At 40.6% G+C, this 20,365-nt stretch overlaps 1 protein-coding gene and 1 pseudogene across 1 annotated transcript in view; both read right to left on the bottom strand.

The window, feature by feature from the left end:
- LOC127203582 (40S ribosomal protein S19-like) overlaps window positions 1–20,365 on the bottom strand; it is a 223,000-nt gene that overhangs the window by 159,019 nt on the left and 43,616 nt on the right. The gene's annotated exons all lie outside the window — the stretch shown is intronic.
- Window positions 13,604–15,226, bottom strand: LOC127203585 (ribonucleoside-diphosphate reductase subunit M2-like; annotated as a pseudogene).

The raw sequence follows: 20,365 nt of genomic DNA, 5'->3' as shown, positions 1-20,365 counted from the left end.
CTATGTACATAAAAGGAAACTCTTATAAACCAAGGTCCCCTGCCTATATGTAGCCTATAGGAAGCTTCGTTTATGAGGGTCCCCTAGCATTTAGAGTGGGGGATGTCCCAGACATGGACTCTTGCCGGCTTTAAGATCACTTTCCCTTATCCCTTGTTGGGCCTCAAAGGAAGAGGATGCACTTGGTCCCGATGCAACTTGATGGGCCAGGGTGGGTTGGTAGGGGGAGTCTCCCTTTTTCATCAGAAAAGGGGAGGAGGGAGAGGGGGAAGAGAATGTGAGTGTAAGACTGGCAGGAGATGAGCAAGGGGGCTGCAATAGAGATGTAAAGTGAATGAATAAAAAATGATGTAATGTGAGAGCAGTAAGTCAATGGTAATTTATTTACTTGTTATAGTCACACTAATCAGGTGGAGGTACTGATAATAGGGGAGGCGATGCATGTGTGGGAACAAAGGGAATATGGGAACTCTTTTAAATTAAATTTCTTTGAATATGAAAGTGGTCCAATTAAGTCAATTAGAGGTTCATTGCTGAAGAAGGTCAAATTCTGAGAGGACAGTCCTTGCCCTGCTCTGTGTCCGTTTTGCTTTATATCTGAACCATGCCACCTCATGCTTTATCTTTTCCCCTCCTAGCACCATTTGTATTTGACAGTGAAGAATCCCCAGAAAATGCCTCATCCTTTCACTCAGAAGAGGCATAGTCAACCCCCAAACTAACAGATGAAAAGATTTATTTTTCGTGGAAATGCCACAGCAACTCAAAGCAGCCTTGGAACACTGTACTTTGAAGCAAAAGCCTTTCTGAATTGTCCCAAAGTGGAAGTCAACTGAAAAGAATTAAAAAAATGAATCTCAAATAGAAGATACCTAGGGACTTAAAAATATAGTTTATTAATTTATTCATATTACATCTCAGTTGTTATCCCATCTTTTGTATCCTCCTAGTCTTCCCTCCCTCCCATTTTCCCCTTACTCCCCTCCCCTATGACTGTGACTGAGGGGGACCTCCTCCCCCTGTATGTGCTCATAGGGTATCAAGTCTCTTCTTGGTAGCCTGCTATCCTTCCTCTGAGTGCCACCAAGCCTCCCCATCCAGGGGACATGCTCAAATATGGGGCACCAGAGTTCATATGAAAGTCAGACCCCACTCTCCACTCAATTGTGGAGAATTTCCTGTCCATTGGCTACATCTGGGTAGGGGTTCAAAGTTTACTGCACGTATTGTCCTTGACTGGTGCCATAGTTTGAGCAGGACCCCTGGGCCCAGATCTGCCCATCGTAATGTTCTTCTTGTAGGTGTCTAGGACCCTCTGGATCCTTCTATTTCCCCATTATCCCATGCTTCTCTCACCTACCTAGGGACTTTTAACACTAGACAGCAGGAGCTGATTATGGTACTTGTGCTAATTGGTGAATATTGAACCTGTCTCCTACTTTATCTAGAACATAAAGGAGCCTGTGAAAATCACAACCACCATGGGACTTGTGCTGTATGTGACAAGACAACTGAAATAGGCTCAGAGCGATTCTATCAGCATGTACACATGAAATGTGGTTAGGTGGAGGGTTGACAGGATGCCAGGCCCCATGTTTAGTGGTCTCCACCTTGAAATTCAGGTAGCAATGTTTTTGCCTATCTGGGCCTTGGCTTTTCTTGGCTGATAGGGGATCTTAATAGACATCAGTACCCACTTAGTTCCTGAAAGAAGAAAGCTAAGAATATGAACCTTAGAGTTTTATGTCTGTGTCCTTTCTTATCCAGGCATCAGCCAGAAAGGATTGACAAAGCTGTCTGAAAAGGTCTGGGCTAGATCTGGAAATAAGAATCAATTTAAGAACACAGTACAAAGTGGAAGTTTACGCCTCGATTACCATGATTTTTGTGCCTTAAATAGGTTCACACTGAACCACCCCACTTAATGTCTGCCTTTTGAAATGTTGATAACATTTCAGAAAAAGATGAGTTCTTGGCATATAAGCAATGTTTGCCTCAAACTGGCGAGTTTCCTACTATAGCCTCTCATGACTCTCACCACCGTGCCTGCTGCAATGTTAGAGCACTCGAGCTCACACTGTAGGGGCTGATGAGATGGCTCAGGGTTAAAAACGCTTGCCACCAAGCTTGCTGACTCACATTCAATCCCTAGAATTCACGCAGTAGAAGGAGAGAGCAGGTTCCTGCAAGTTGTCCTCTGAACCCTGCTTTCTTCCAATCCATCAATGATAAATAAATGCAATTAAAAATTAAAGATCACACTGTAAAAGGAATCATGCTTTCCCATAGTGATAATGATTTCTCTTGGTGTGGCATGACCAAATGAGAACTAGATCTTCAAAGCATCATGACTTTATGTAATTGTAACTGATTACGTGCAATGCAAATTCCTAAGAAAAAGACCTCAGAAAAATTTGACATTAAAAAAAAAATCAGTACTATGCTACATGCTCACTTTGTAAAGTAAAAAGAAAATTGATTTTATAAAAGATTGTAAATGTGGGAAGGCAGAATTGTAGAATTGGGATTGACAGAAAGGCAGTAGGACTATGTGCATGGATCTCATTTGGTGGGGTGGTTTCCAAGGATGCACAAGCCTCTGGGCTTCATCCCCAGTATTCCATAAACTAGACATGGCCTCGAGATCCTGCAATGCCAGAAATTGGAAGGAGAAGGACAGAAGGTCAAGGCAAATCTTGTGGGTTTGAGGTCTGTCTGGACTACATGAGTCCCTGTCTTAAAAACCAACTGACCAAACAAAAACCACCCACATAAGCCAGGCCCCCAGAAGAAATTATCAGTGATACTCAAATTGTCCATGGAAAGAACAAACAAAGGCAAGAAGAACTGAAAGAAACATTTAAAATGCCACTCATGGAAAATTTAAGAGAAGGAAAAGAACCAATCATCAATAGGAAAGAGACGCTACCTAGAGATTCATACAGCAAATGACAGTGAGATAAAGTAGCCAGCTGCTGTGATTCAGAAGGCTGCCAGCATAACGAGTGAAAAAGGCAATTCTATACCCCAATATTTATTTAATTATGGGTCACATGTGAATCTTCAAAAATCCTTGTTTCTACTCAGTAGGAGAGACAAGACTCTCTAAGGGAAGCCCAGTAAAGGAATCTGCCACATATATATGTGAATTCAGAGGCCATTGCGGACAAAGTCACCAGACCTGGTAGTCCTTGACTTTTTATGAGCAGGTCAGTTCAAAATATCTTCATGAGAGCTTCCCTGACCCCCAGAGAAACATTAGCTAAAACAAGTAAAGCAGTCAGGAGTGGTCTTCACAGTTTGAATGCTCAAAGGTGTTCTGAGAGAAACCTGATTATGAGCCCACCTCTGGGAATGCTCACGCCTTTTGGAAGGTGTACATAGATGCTTCTGTCTCAATTCAGTACTTTAAGTCTTACCTTATGTTCATATTTTATTTCAGCCTCCTTCATGTGTGTCTTTGTGCATCTGCTACTGGCATTAAATATGGGGTCTCTTGGAAGTTAGATAAGGGCTCCATCACTGTCTCCTTAATGCTCCATTTCAGTCATTTAGAAAGGGAATAATAGTTGTATGTGGAAGCCTGGCTTTGCCCAGCCACATTCATTGGCAGAAACTAAGGGATGGCACCTCACATCAAAAACAAAGGAAATTACTGGCTTCTTCTTTTGCCTCCTAAAGCCTCTTGGGATGTGACTGGGCCTAGCCCTGATATCCCTAGTGTGTCTCATGTGACATTTCATCTTTTGCACACATGGTCATCTTCAAATGGCAAGAGTGGGGATTTTCAAAGAGGGACAGTTCTTTTATTTAGTATTCCTATCAGGACAAGCAAACCCAAATGGATTGAGCTACACTTACTTGGAAGATTTACCTTTGTGTTTTTGAAGTCTTGGATGTGCATCCTGCAGACCTGAGGTCAGTTCCTGGCCATAGGATATAGCATACCTCTGATGTACTTGAAATCTGAACCTCAGACAGATGGTACAAGTTTAAGGGTGTTCCTACCAAGTGAGAGTACCACCTGAACTTTTTATATAAATTATTTTGTCATTTTATTCTTGACTCCACAACAAAGACTAGAGGACCATTTTAGTACTTCATATTTTCCTCTTTTTTAAGAAATAAAATTGTGAGAGAAAGAGAGAGAGAGAGAGACAGAGACACAGAGAGAGAGACAGAGAGAGAGAGACAGAGAGAGACAGAGAGAGAGACAGAGACAGAGAGACAGAGACAGAGACCGACAGAGAGGTAGAGAGAGATATGGAGAGACAGAAAGACAGAGAGACAGAGACCAAAGACAGAGACAGAGACGTAGAAAAATATAGATAAAGACAGAGAGAAACAGAAAGAGACAGAGACAGAGAGACACAGACAGAAAGAAAGACTCAGTTAGAGATAATTGTAGATAGATAGATATTCTAAACAAACAAGGAAGTAAGGCTTGCATAGGGGCTGATCATAAGATTATTAAGTCACCAGGAAAGGTAGAAAGAGACAGTCAGAAGAAGAAATATATAATCTGTTGGCTAAAAGCTTCTCTGTGGCAGACACAGAAACAGCAGCTGAGTCCCTTGAGTTTCAGGGTCAAAGGTTTTTGTTTTTTATTTTTATTTTTTATTTTTTACAGATTTCCAAAAGCATGAACAACCTGGGAGAGGCAATGGCTATTCTTATTCAGGCATGTCAAGTGTATTGTTCCATATTAACTTATTTCATGAGTAGTGTGCATTCATTTAAGAGTGATGGTAATAACTTCTGGGAAGTCCTGAAGCCTAGTCATGATCCCGTCATGTGCCATCTGGATCAGGCTCAAAACACATGGAGGAGTCGGATACAGACAGATGGGTCTAATGTGCAGTGTCCACCAAGCCAGAGAGGTGTACAAATGGATAATTAAGAACTATTAAGATTCATACAAGGAAAGATTGTCTACTTCTTAAAAAACCCTTTTTTAATTAAATCTTTGTAGATTTAACATCATGCACCCCAGTCCCACCTATCTCCTTGTTCCTTTGAATGTGCCCTCTGCCCTTAAAACCTCCTCCCAAAAGAAAATACAGGAAGATAGAATTTCAAAAACCCATCTTGTTATGGAAGCTGTAATGTGTCACACAGTGTGCCTTTTGGTCCACACATTTCAATTTTCAAATGTTCATTGCAATGAACATTTATCTCAAGGCCTCTGGCTTCTGATACGCCATCGATACTGGGTCCTCATGGGAACTCCCTTCAGGTATCCTGTTGTTGCCCTGTGTCATGGAGATCCTGCTGATGTAGATCTCCAGGCCAGGACATTTCCCATGCTCCAGCAGGCCATAGATGGAATAGATGTTTGGGTGCATCAGCTCAAAGCCCTGTATCTGGGACTGGGTGGTAGCTGAGAGGGTCAACCCTCTCTTGCATCCCACTCCAACAGAGCAAGGTTTCCAGCATTGCCCTATTGGGCTCACCCAATGCTGCAGCTGGCAAGGGGCAAGGTCAGATCTCCTGCTCTCGCATCCCGAGGGATTATTCATCCACCTTTTGCAGGTGGCCAAAATCAAAGGACGGGGCAGAGCATTTCTCCCTTACCCATGCTACCCCATGGCAGACAAGGGGCAGGGCTAGCTACCCTTCACTCATGTTCTCGGTGTCTGTGCACCTGCACCCCTACCACTAGGATCAGCTCTATTGTGCTGTCCAGGTGAGATGCAGTGCCCACTCTCCTAAGTTCTACAGCTGATGACAGTCAAGGCCATCTCTCTGGCCTGCTGTAGGTGCTGATGTGTGAGTGGACAGGGACTTCCTACTTATTAATTACCCTTTGCGTAGGAATCATAATTAAAGGAGCTCTTTGAAAATATGTGATGGACACTGTCCAAGGCAGATATAAATAAACATTGGAGGTCTCCAATACATTTAAAAAATTTTTATTTATTTATTTTTATATATTTTTTCCCAATACATTTTTGTACCAAGGAGAAGGAACCCCTGAGACATCTAAGAGTATGTCTGCTTTATCTCTACTTACCTGCTTCCTGCCTCTTTAAATGCAAGCCTTTTTCCTAGAGGCTGATATAAAAATATTATTTTAACTCAACTTTTTTATTGATTCTTTGTGAATTTCACACCATGCACCCCAATCTCATGCAACTCCTCACCCCTTCATATCTACCATCTGTTCTTGTAACATCCTCCTCAAATAAAACAAAAAAAAAATTAAAAAAAAAATACTGTGGAAGTGGCAGTGTGTCATGGTGAGTCACACAGCATACCCTTTTGCCTATATACCCTTATGTGCAAATATTCATTGAAATAGTCGTTGGTCTCATTTGAAACATCTGGCTTCTGCCACATTATAAATACTGGATCCTTACTGAGACTTCTTTCAGACGTCTCATTATTGCCCTGTGACATGAAGATCTTGCTGCTTTGAATCTGCAGGACAGGGTCTTGCACACATTTCAGCAGTTATAGATGGGATAGATGTTAGGGTGGGCCAACTCAGACTCAGTGCTGCAGCTGATGAGGGATGGGGGCCATATGTCCAGCTCTCAGACCCTTGGAATCAGCCTGTACCAGTGGTGGCAGGGCAGGGAATGTCAAAATAATTTTGAGGTCCCATCTCCATCTGCAGTCCCAGAGGCAGGTAGCTGTTGGTGAACAACAGGTAAAATACATCCCTCCAACTCCTGGCCTACAAGTGCCCAGTTGTATAGGCACAGTCTGCCCGAGGCCCTCCGAGCTCCATCTTGACAGAAAGCTCTGTGTTACAGCCCTTAGGTGTGTTCCATCTCCTGGGACCCCATCCCTACCTGCAATCTCTGAGACCAGTAGCCTCCAGGGAACAACAGAGCCTGTCTGCAGAGGTGCAATCTGCCCCAGGCAATCTGAGACAGATTTCTCCCTCAGTGTGCTCCACTCTCCATCTCCAGGGCATGCTCCATTTCCTGGACTCCATTTCCATCTGCAGGCACAGATAAAGCAGTCATGAGAACCAGCAGCCATCATGGATCTGCGCCAACCATAAGGGAGCAGCAGGGACAGATAACCATAAAAATCCAGCAGCTCCCCACCTGCCTCATTTCCTGCAAACCCAGAGAGCAGCAGCCATCAGAGACTACCAGTTCTCCCTGCATCTCTGCAGGGCTCTACCACCCAGGAAAAACAGAGGTCTGCTACCACCCAGGACTGCCAACTATATCAATAATCCTAGAGGCTTACTACCATCAAGTACCAACAGTCTTACTAACATCAGGGTTAAGCAGATGGCTAGAGGTCAGTGTAAGAACACAAGCAACAAAACCAAAGGCCACATGGCACCTTCAGAGGCCAGCTATCCTACTTCAGAAATCCCTGGACATCCTGACACACCTGAAGCACAACAAAAGGATTTTAAAGCTGATGTTATTAATAGAGGCACTGAAAGAGGAAAATAAACCCCTTAAAGAAATAGAGGAAAGTATAAGCAAACAGGTGAAGGAATTGAATAAATCTCTTAAAGAAATACAGGAAAATACAATCAAATGGGAGAAGGAAATGAATAAAACAGCCCAAGGCATAAAAATGGAAATAGAAGCAATAAAGAAAACACAGTTTGAGCAACCCTGAAGATGGAAAACCTAGGGAAGAGAACAGAATCTACAGATACAAGTATCACCAACAAAATACAAGAGATAAAAGAGAGAATCTCAGATGTAGAAGATATGATTGAAGAAATCAATACACCAATAAAAGAAAAATTTAAATCTAAATAGGTCCTGACACATTATATCCAAGAAATTTGGGACATTATAAAATACCAAATCTAACAATAATAGGAATAGAAGAAGCAGAAGATTTCCAGATCCAAGATCCAGAAAATATCTTTTAACAAAATCATAGCGGAGAAACACTTAAAGAAATGCTCAACCTCCTTAGTCATCAGGGAAATGCAAATCAAAACAACTCTGAGATTCCATCTTACACCCATCAGAATGGCTAAGATCAAAAATTCAAGCGACACCACATGCTGGCGAGGATGTGGGGAGAGAGGAACACTCCTTCATTGCTGGTGGGAATGCAAACTAGTACAGCCACTTTGGAAATCTATCTGGTGCTATCTCAGAAAAATGGGAATAGGGCTTCCTCAAGACCCAGCTATTCCACTCCTTGGAATATACCCAGAAGATGCTCCAGCACACAACAAGAAAATTTGCTCAACCATGTTCATAGCAGCCTTATTCATAATAGCCAGAACATGGAAACAGCCTAAGTGTCCCTCAGTAGAAGAGTGGATAAAGAAACTGTGGTACATATACACTATGGAATACTACTCAGCTATTAAAAACAAGGAATTCCCGAAATTTGTGGATAAATGGATTGAGCTAGAAATGATCATAATGAGTGAGTTAACCCAGAAGCAGAAAGACTCAAATGGTATATACTCACTTATATCTGTATACTAGCCCAAGGGGCATGTCCCACAAAAGCCTTCACTTACCAGGAAACTGGGACAGAGGGGAAGGCATCCTATTGGGACTCTAAATGAGAGACGCATGGGAGAACAGCAAAATAAAAGGATCCAGAGGGTCCTAGAAATCTACAAGTAGAACAATATGATAGGCAGATTTGGGCCCAGGGGTCCCGCTCAAACTAAGGCACCAGCCAAGGACAATACAGGAGGTAAACTTTAAACCCCTTCCCAGATCTAGCCAATGGTCAGAATATCCTCCACAGTTGAGTGGAGAGTGTGATACGACTTTCTCACGTACTCTGGTGCCTCACATTTGACCATGTCCCCTGGAGGGGGAGACCTGGTGGCACTCAGAGGAAGGACAGCAAGTAGCCAAGAAGAGACTTGATACCCAATGAGAATATATAGGGGGATGTAATCCCCCTCAGGAACAGTCATAGGGGAGGGGAATAATGGGAAAATGGAGGAGGGGAGGGATGGGAGGATACAAGGGATGGGATAAACATTGAGATGTAACAAGAATAAATTATATATATATATAAAAAGAAAATTTTCCCAACATAAAGAAAGGGATGCCTATAAGCATACAAAAAGCTTACAGAAAATCAAATAGATTGGGCCAGAAAAGAAAATCCTCCTGCCACATAATAATAAACACACTAAATGTACAGAACATAGAAAGTATATTAAAAGCTGCAAAAGGAAAAGGCCAAGTAACATGTAAAGGCAAACTATCAGAATTACACCTGACTTCTTACCACAAAATATAAAAGCCAGAATGACCTGGACAGATATCTTACAGACACTAAGATACCCATGGATGTCAGTGCCAACTCCTATAACCAACAAAACTTTTAATAACTATAGAGGGAGAAAACAAGATATTCTACGACAAAAACAAATTTAAACAGTACTTATCCACAAATCCAGTCCTACAAAAGATACTAGAAGGAAAACTCCAGTCTAAGGAGGTTAACTGCACCAAGGAAAACAATAAATAAATAACCCTACATCAGCAAAACAAAAAGAAGGGAAGTGCACAAACACCACATACCCATTCTACCATCTCCAACATCAAAATAACAGGAATTAACAACCACTGGTCATGAATATCCCCCAACATTAATGGCCTCAATAAAAAGACACAGGCTAATTGAGTGAATGAGAAGACAGAACCTGCTGTCTGTTTCCCTCAGAAATAAAGATAGACATTGCCGCAGTGTTAAGGCCTGGAAAAAGGTATTCCAAGCAAACAGAACCAAGAAGGAAGTATCTAATAAAATATACTTTCCACCAAAATGAGTTAAAAGAGAAGGGAAGGGAGACTTTGTACTTATCAAAGGAAAAATACATCAAGACAGTGTCTCAATTCTGAATATCTATGCTCCAAATGCAAGAGTGCCTACATTCATAAACATTACTAAGATTTAAGTCACACATTGAACCCCACACATTAATAGTGGGAGATTTTAACACCCCACTCTCATGAATGGACAGACCACTGAGACAGAAACTAAATGGAGAAATAATGAAACTAACTGATGCATCAATTAGACCTAATAGATAGCTATAGAACATTTCATGTAAATGCAAAAGAATATACCATCTTCTCAGCACCTCATGGCACCTTTGCCAAAATTGGTAATATAGTAGGTCATAAAGCAAGCCTCGACAGATACTAGAAACAACAGAGAGCTTAAAAACTCATAAAGACTGAGAAACTCCCTACTCAATGACCACTGGGTCAGGGATAAAAGAAAGAAAAAAATTAAACGCTTTCTAGACTTCAGTGAATATGAAGGAACAACATACCCAAAATTATGAGGCACCATGAAAACTGTGCTAAGAAGAAAGGCACTAAGTGCCTTCATAAAGAAATTGAAGAGACCATATAGTTGTGACTTAACAGCATACCTGAAAGCTCTAGAGAAAAAAGAAGAAAACAATCAGAAAAAAGTAAATGATAGGAAATAATCAAACTCAGGGTTAAAATCAGTAGATTTGAAACAAGGAGAACAATTCAAAGAATCAAGAAAACTAAGAGCTGACTCTTTGAGGAAATCAACAAGATAGACAGACAAACCCTTAGCCAAACTTACTAAAAGGCAGAGGGAGAGTATGCAAATTAACAAAATCAGAAATGAAAAAGGGACATAATAATGGACACAGAGGAAACCCAAAGAACCATTAGGTCTCACTTCAAAAGCCTGTATTCCACAACATTGAAAAAAATCTAGAAGAGATGGACAATTTTCTTCAGAGATTTCATTTACCAAAGATAAATCAAGATTAAGCAAACAGTTTAACCAGCCTAAAATCCCTAAGGAAATAGAAGTAGTCATTAAAGTCTCCCAACCAGACAAAAGCTCAGGGCTGGATGGTTGTAGTGCAGAATTCTACGAGACCTTCAACGAAGAGCTAATATCAATACTCCTCAAATGATTTCCACAAAAATTGAGATGGAAATGGAAGGAACATTGACAAACTCATTCAATGAAACCACAGTTACCCTGATACATAAACCACACAAAGACTCAACAAAGAAAGAGAACTTCAAACCAATTTCACCCATGATCAGTAGATGCAAAAATAATAAAATAATTACAAACCAAATCCAAGAACACATCAAGTACATCATCCACCATAATCAAGTAGGTTTCATCCGAGGGATGCAGGTATGGTTCAACATACAAAAATCCATCAAGTAATCCACCATATAAATAAACTGGAAAAAACCACCACACAGTCACCTCATTAGATGAAGAAAAAGCTTTTGACAAAAATCCAATATTCTTCATGATGAAAGTCTTGGAGAGATCACGGATACAAGGCCCATATATAACCATAATAAAGTTTATATTCTGCAAGCCTATAACCAACATCAAATTAAATGGAGAGAAACTCAAAGCAATTCCATTAAAATCAGGGACAAGACAAGGCTGACCACTCTCCATATCTCTTCAATATAGTACTAGAAGCTCTATCTAGAACAATAAGACAACAAAAGGAGAACAAGGGGGTACAAATTACAAAGGAAGAAGTCCAAGTATCACTATTCACAGATGGTATGATAGTATACATAAGTGACTCCAAAAATTCCACCAGAGAACTCCTATAGTAACAAACACCTTTAGCAAATGTCTAGATACAAGATTAATTAAAAAAAATCAGTACTCTTCTGTATACAAATGACAAATGGGATGATAAATAAATTTGGGAAACTACACCCTTCAAATAGCCACAAATAATTTAAAACATCTGGATATAACTCTAACCAAACAAGTGAAAGACCTGTATGAAAAGAACTTCAAGTCTCTGAAGAAAATATTATCAGATGGCAATACCTCCCATGCTCATGGAATGGTAGGGTTAATACAGTAAAATGGCCATCTTACCAAAAGCAATCCACAGACTCATTGCAATCCCTATCAAAATACCAACACAACTACTTATAGACCTTGGAAGTACCATTCTAAATTTAATATGGAAAAACAAAAAAACCTCTGAATATCTAAACAATTCTATAGAATAAAACTTCCCTGACTTCAAGCTATACTACAAAGCAGTAGTAATAAAACCTTCATATATTGCCATAGAAATAGAGAGAGTGGTCAATAGAATTGAATCAAAGACCTAGAAATAAACCCACACACCTACACACACTTGATTTTTGACAAAGAAGCCAAAACCATACAGTGGAAAAAAGAAAGCATCTTCAACAAATGGTGCTGGCTTAACTGGATATCTACATGTAGAAAATGCAAATAGATCCATCTTCATCACCCTGCACAAACTGAAGTCCAAGTGGATCAAAGACCTCAATATAAAAGCAGACACAGTAAACTTATTAGAAGATAAAGTGTGGAAGAGCCTTCAGCTCATTGGCACAGGAGACAACTTCCTGAGCAGAATACCAACATCTCCAGCTCTAAGACCAACAATTAATAAATGGAACATCATGAATCTGAAAAGCTTCTTTAAGGCCAAGGACACTGTCAATAGAACAAAGTAGCAGTATACAGATGGGGAAAAGGTCTTCAACAACCTTACATCTGAAAAAAGATGAATATCCAAAAATATAGAGAACTCAAGAAATTAAACACCAACAAACCAAATAATCTAGTTAAAAATGGGCACAGAGCTAAACAGATTTCTCAACAGGGGTATTTCCAATAGCTGAGAATCACTTAAATAACATTAGGTCCTACTTCAAAGACTTATATGATACAAAATTTGAAAATCTAAAGGAAATGGGCAATTTTTTTGGTTGTTTCCACTTGTCAAAGTTGAATCAAGATGAGATAAACAAATTAAATAGTCCTCTTTATCCTACAGCAATAGAAGCAGTCATTAAAAGTCTCCCAACCAAAAAGAGCCCAGGGACAGATGGTTTCAGTGCACAATTCTATCAGGCCTTCAAAGAAGAGCTAGTACTGATCCTCTTCAAGCTACTCCACAAATAGAAATGGATGGAACATTAACAAACTCATTATGTGAGGCCACAGTCACGTTGACACCTAAGACTCACAAAGACCCAAAAAAGAAAGAGAATTTCAGACCACCAGGCTAATGCCTAAATTGCACAGGACTGACTTCAAAACTGATGAAGCAGCATTTAAATTCAGTAACAAAGCCTGGAAATGATATGGTTTTTCAACACTAGCTTAGTCCCTCAGACTATGAAGGGATTGTCACAAGTGGTAAATGGAACACTTCCTGCTTAGTCTAGAAACCAAATAAACTAGGCTTTTCCCTCTCAACAGTTCTATGTTTTTGTGCAAAGTGTCTGTTTTTATTTACAAACTTGTTAAGTAAACTGCATCTCTGGAGGAAGCAGTGAGTGAGGCTGGCGTCTTTGAACAGCCTTGTGATATTTCAACGTTCAATCCTGTTTGCTTAAAGGCCACCTCTCATAAAGCCTGGACCAATGTAGTTAGTGTTTTGATGAGGTCAAAAGTGACCTCACTACTGGTAAAAAGCCAAGGATCTGAATACCTTTTGATTTAAGCATCTTTCTTCTAGTGACATATCTAACAAACAGTAGTGACTAAGGTAGCTACACATTTTTTGACACCTGTTAACAAATTTTATAATTATTCATGGTGTAGCCAGTTGGCTGTTTTTGATTATTTTAATGACAAGGAGGGAGAAATCAACAAAGAGAATTTAGAAATAAGCATCCAAGGTAAAAGAATTCTCGGTTGACTTTGACATTACTCTCATCCTCTGATACTTGCCTACTTGCTTCTCAAAGTAGTTTGTCTTTACTTCTAGTGAAATATTTTTCATAAAGTCAAATAGATTTTCTTTTGGTTTCTTTATTTTATTTTATTTTTAAAATTAATTTATTCATGTCACATCTCAATTGTTATCCCATCACTTGTATCCTCCTGTTCCTCCCTCCCTCCCGCTTTCACCCTATTCCCCTCCACTAGGTCTATGACTGAGGGAGACCTCCTCCCCCACTATATGGACATAGGCTATCAAGTCTCATCTTGGTAGCCTGCTTATTCTTTCTCTGAGTGCCACCAGGCCTCCCCACCAAGGGGAGGTGGTCAAATATGGGGCACCAGAGTTAATGTCAGAGTCATTCCCTGCTCTCCACACAACTGTGGAGAATGTCCTGTCCATTGGCTAGATCGGAGTAGGTGTTCGATGTTTACTACTTGTATTGTCCTTGGTTAGTGCAATAGTTTGAGCAGACCCCCTGGGCCCTTATCCACCCATCATGATGTTCTTCTTGTAGGTTTCTAGGGCCCTCTGGATCCTTTTAATTCCCCATCTCCTATATTTATCTTACCTAGAGTTCCAGTAGGATGTCCTCACATCTATACCAATCTTGTGGTAAGTGAAGATTTGGGCTAGTGCCCAATTATAAGTGAGTATATACCATGTGAGTCTTTCTGCTTCTGGGTTAACTCACTCAGTATGATCATTTCTAGTTCCATCCACCAAATGGATTTTCTAATATGAAATCTTGTTAAAACCCAGCTCCAGCATAAGCCTGTCAGCCACAAATCTAATGTATCACTTCATCAAAGTGCAATTCATCTGGATATGTTTCACAGGCAAGGCCTTGGGGCAGGGGAAGGGGAACTCCTGCTCTATCCTAACTGTGTTGGTAATTGTTCCTTTTACTGTCTGCTCTGATGATTTGTGTCCCAAGTGTTTGAACATCTGGCAGGAAAAGTCAGTGTAAACCCTCATCTCTGTTAATCAGCTCATTGGGAAATGTAAGGCCAGATATCAGTCCCCATTTCTTGAGCTAGAGTACCAGTGCAAAAGAACCAGGGAAGAAGATTCCTTCCATGACAGCAAACACCACAACATGTTCTCCATATGTATCCTCTTTGTTCCCAATCTAATGCAAGGCCCAGTCCTGCCATCTTCACACAAAGCATTGTTTCAATAGCATTGAAGAAATATTCTTTCTTTGGAATCTTTACTGTAAGTGTCAGTAAGGAGACTGTACATTTCAGAGTGTATGTTTTCCATGGCAATATTGAAGCTATAGAAAAAAAATGGGCTTCTGTAACATAAACTTCTTGGCTAAATCACTTCACCAAGTTTTCATTGACTATGCCACCACTCGCTGCCAAGAAAGCCAGAATGTGCACTATAAAATGTCTCTTTGGGTTTCAGAGCTTCCCAGTGCTGACTATCCTTGAAAAAGTCCATCTCATCAGTCATCCAAAAGGAGGCCTCAGCTTTCTTGTACATCTGCCAGAAATCATAGTATTTGATAGGAAAGACAATGAAGTGGTGGGGATTTTCTCTCGGTAATAGCTATTCCTCAGTGCTGGGGTTAGTGGGTACTTTACTTTTCATCTTGGCAGGGTCCCGGAAGATTCTCCTTGCAGCCACTGAGGGTCTAGAGCATAATCTCCTTGTCAGTCAGGCTGAGTTGCTTCAGTGGCAACAACTTCTACTGCTGCTGGTCAGCGATGATAGTTGAGTGGGAGGAGGTCGCAGAGCATGGTGAGCAAGATTAGGGTGGAGAGAATGAGAGGAGAGTGGAGCAGCTGGAATCTAGTGCACCTACTTCAGTATGCTTATCACAATTCTTTTTTTTTTTTTTTTTGAGTAGAGGAATGATGACCAAGAGAGTCCCCACATCACACCATCCAGACTTTAGTTATAAACTTTGGACAGTGGGGAGGGGTTGTGAGGATGAATATGTCTGATTAGCTGTAGCTAAGGGTGCCAGGATACTTAATCTACATACAGTGGTACAGTGCCTCATTTACATGTAGCAACACGGGGTGCTATCACAAGGAGAGAATAGTACTTAATTATCCTATAGGTGAGGGGATGACGTCTAGTTATGCTTCATCACAATCTTAATGATAATTTTATTTCTTCTCAAGTCTCTGATAGATTTGAAGACCTGATAGTTATAGTTTCAGTTAGGCCTAAGTTGTTTAGGATGTAAGAAAACGTTTTAAGGCCCAGAAAGTTGTTTTGTTAAGTTGATAAATACAAGATATGACAGGGGATGACTTAGGCAGGAAACTTTAGACTCATCTAGATGGGATAAGGTGTAGTTTCTTCAAGGTTGCCAAAATCAAATGAGTAACTTTTTTTTTTGATTTTTCATGACAGGGTCTCTCTATGTAGCCTTGGCTGTCCTGGACTCACTTTGTAGACCAGGCTGGCCTCGAACTCACAGTGATCCGCCTGCCTCTGCCTCCCAAGTGCTAGGATTAAAGGCGTGCGCCACCATGCCCGACAAATGAGTAACTTTTACATATGGCTTTCCTAATTGTTTCATAAGTGTTCTCATTGTATGTAGTATGTATAAGCAAGTAAAGTCCATATTAAAAACAAGCATTATCTTCAATAGCTTTCTATATAGGCTGTTACTTTTTGGAGAGGGTAGGGTAGGGATAGAGGTGTCCCTAGGTCCCTCTTTCTTGATTGCAGTCATTGATACCACTACAAAAGTAGCTTTCTTGCCCTTCACAGTCATCGGAACCAAGGATCATAGGCTTCCACATGGTTTCTGGTGACAGCATTGACCACGGACATCCACATACTCTCCCAGCATCAGCATGTACCACAGACTTCAGCATGGTCTCCTGTACAGACCACAGACATCAACACAGCCATGTGCCAAAGCATGGGCCATGGATACCATCATAGCCCTTAGTGGTGCCACATGCCACTCACATCAACATGGCTCCTGGCAGCAGCACAGCCCATGAACATCAACGTGGCTTTAGACTGCAGCATAGACCACGGACATCCACATGCATGACTTTTGGTGGTGACAACTGCAGACATCAACACAGACTGGTTGCATCAGGACCATGAAACATGGCCCTTGGCAGCAGCATGGCCCACAGACATTAACATGACATCAGGCTGTGTCACAGGCCACTCATATCAATGTGGCTTTCCATGGTAACATAGTCACAGATCTCAGGATGACCCCTGGATGCTTTAGGACCATGGGCATCCACATGAACCTCAAGCTTCAACACAGCCTGAGGCAACAGATCACAGACAGCATCATGGTCTCCAAGGGCATCAAAGACCATACACATCTTGCAAGGAGGTCAATCCAGAAAATGAACCATTGTTCCTCATGCCAGACATCCTGTCATTGCTCATAACTAGAGCGATGGTGCAACTGGTAAACATGTTCAGGGGCTGTGTTTGCTCACTCTTCAGGCAGCTGAATCCTCTCCTGTCAGCCCTACTCAGCAAGGACATGTTTCTTAACCTGGATATCACACAATTAATTAAGACTCTTTTATATTTGTTTACTAGTAAGCTACACGACATAAATACTGAGAAGTTATTGTTCTATTTTTTATTTAAAAAATTTTTAATTAATTTATTCTTTTTACATCTCAATGTTTATCCCATCCCTTGTATCCTCCCATTCTTCCATCCCCCTCATTTTCCCATTATTCCCTTCCCCTATGACTGTCCCTGAGGGGGATTACCTCCCCCTGTATATGCTCATAGGGTATCAAGTCTCTTCTGCTCAACCTCCTTAGTCATCAGGGAAATGCAAATCAAAACAACTCTGAGATTCCATCTTACACCCACCAGAATGGCTAAGATCAAAAATTCAAGTGACACCACATGCTGGCGAGGATGTGAGGAGAGAGGAACACTCCTTCATTGCTGGTGGGAATGCAAACTAGTACAGCCACTTTGGAAATATATCTGGTGCTATCTCAGAAAAAATGGGAATAGGGCTTCCTCAAGACCCAGCTATTCCACTCCTTGGAATATTGTTCTATTTTTAACCCTCTAAATTAACCTGGTTTCCTCCCAGTGTACATCCCAGCTCCTTCCTGATGTCTCTTGGACATCTTTCATGGCTGAATCTCCCTCTTCCTCTTCTAACCCCTTCTTCCCTGGCTGGCAGGAAGTCCAACCTCATTCTTTCCTCTGCTCAGCAACTGGCTGTAAACTACTCTATTAGCATATCAGGGGACAATTGGGGAGCAGTGTTTATACAACACGGAGGCAAGACATTCTCAGAACAAGGATTACAACCAGATATGGAGGGTAGGGTACAGAAATCAGCATTCGAATGATACAATAACCTTATGTCTACAGATGTGAATGAGCCTGTATCTCTAGTTTGGTGGCAAGAAACAGTGGGCTTTGTGGGAAGCACAAGAAGAGATATTATCCAAAGTGGACTATTGTAGCCGATCAAAGGAAGGGTGCACCTCTTGCTCTAGGGAATGCTGGATAAACCAAGTATCAGTTTCCTCCTTCAACTTGAATCTTGTGGCCAGGATCTTTTGGGGATTGAGGTTGGGGTACTGCTCCATTCTGAAATGGTTTTCCAGCTCTCAAAACTATCCCCAACTGTACTCCTTGTCAAGGGGCCTCAGGGTACAGGAGGACAGGGAATGTGGAGATGTTGCCACCTTGTCTGTGGGTAACTGCAGGCATGTTCAAAGGTTTTATTGGGTTTTTGTTTGTTTTTGCTTTTAGAGAAAGTTCTTAAAGTTGAGTGGATGAGGAGAGTTTATAGAAGGACTTAGGGGGAGGGGAAGAATATGATCAAATATGTTTAATTTTTTTTTTTTTTGGTTTTTCGAGACAGGGTTTCTCTGTGTAGCCTTGGCCATCCTGGACTCACTTTGTTGACCAGGCTGTCCTCGAACTCACAGCGATTCGCCTGCCTCTGCCTCCCGAGTGCTGGGATTAAAGGCGTGCGCCACCACGCCTGGCTCCAAATATGTTTAAATTTATAAATTGTTTTAAATAATAAAAATAAGCTGGGTGTGGTGGTGCATTCTTATAATCCCAGAACCCAGGAAGGCAGAGGCAAGCAGATCACTGAGTTTGAGGCCAGCGTGGCTTACAAAGTGAGTCTAGGACAGCCAGGCTACAGAACGAAACTCTGCTTCAAAAAAGCCAACCAACCAAATAAATAAACAAACAAATAAAGTTATAGAATAAATAAAATGTTATATATGAGTTACGGAAGAAATTTTAAAGAATGAGAACTTAATGCTAAAAAGAAATGGAAGCGAGACTTGGAAGAAGTGAGGATGAGAAAAGTGGATCCTAACAATCTGTTAGAGGAAGGCACTCTGGTGAGCAACTGTACAAGGGAGGTAGGGGCATATTGTATATCCCAAAAGCAAGAAATTGTTGAGTTGTTCATCATAAAGAATACACACACACACACACACACACACACATATGTGTATGTATGAATGAACTGGTTTAAATAGTACATGCATATATGGGCATATCATACAGGACACCATAAGTATGTACAATGTTCATGTTTATTTGTCATTTAAAAAGAAATTAATAAAAACAAGATCAAAATAGGAAAGGATCAGTGATTATATAGATGACTCATGTGAAGAGATGAAATAAGAAACTCAATTCTAGACCTAGATGAAAATGTTAACAATTATAGATGAGAAAGCTAAAACTTTAATGGGAATATTCAATAACATGGAGTTATGATTAAAGAAAGAAATTGAGCTTGAAAAAGAACCAGATACTGGAAATAAAAGCATCAATCAATTAGATAAAAAGCACATCAGCAAAAGACAAGGCTAAGCAGAAGAATGAATTTGGGGGAAACGTAGGACATGTTGAGACAATATTAAATCTATACATCTGTATCTTTCTCTATCTATCTATCTATCTATCTATCTATCTATCTATAACTATTTATCAATATATCTGTGTATATCTATACACACATGCACATGCACACACTTGCCTGTAACTTCTGCACTGATTGTGGCTGGTGGTAGAAGCAACAGATCCTGGTGGCTTGATCATAAGTCTAAGCTATAATGTTGCTATTCAAGTTCAGAGAATCTTCATCTCCACAAAAAAGGTGGAGAGTGACAGCTGAAAATATCCAAAGTTGAGATCAAGCATTCAATCCTGCATGCACAACCAAGCACAACCCCAACGAACACACATGCATATCGCACACACATGCGTGGTTGTGTATGTGTACATGTATACATACATACATATATATATATATACAATGAGAGAGACAGATAGCAGATAGACAGACACAGACATAGATAATGAGATAAGCATTGCCCAATTCAAGAACTCTATATTCAATAGACAAACTCCTAAGAATCCATGGTGTAAAGATTACAGAGAGCCTAGCAGCATAGACAATGTATTCAATGAGACTGTAGTAGAAGTTTCCTTAAGCCAGTAGAAGAAATTAATTTCTAAATCCAAATACCAGAGGCATTTATAGCATAGTGAACAGATTAACTATACATGGATGGCTTAACTTTTGAAAAGTAGCCTGGTTCTACACAACAGACATGAACTTTTAAGACATGCGAGTGGTTTATCCACCCAGTGGATGGGTCACAAGAAGGGACAAAAGACTGGAGATGGGAAAATGTGGGTGGCTTTCACAAGCATTAGTTCAAATAAAAGAAGCTTGTCATAAAC

This window comes from Acomys russatus, chromosome 19 (assembly GCF_903995435.1).
Source record: "Acomys russatus chromosome 19, mAcoRus1.1, whole genome shotgun sequence".
Lineage (NCBI taxonomy): Eukaryota > Metazoa > Chordata > Mammalia > Rodentia > Muridae > Acomys > Acomys russatus.
Note: the sequence above shows the minus strand (reverse complement) of the source record. Positions and strands in the feature narration are given on the sequence as shown.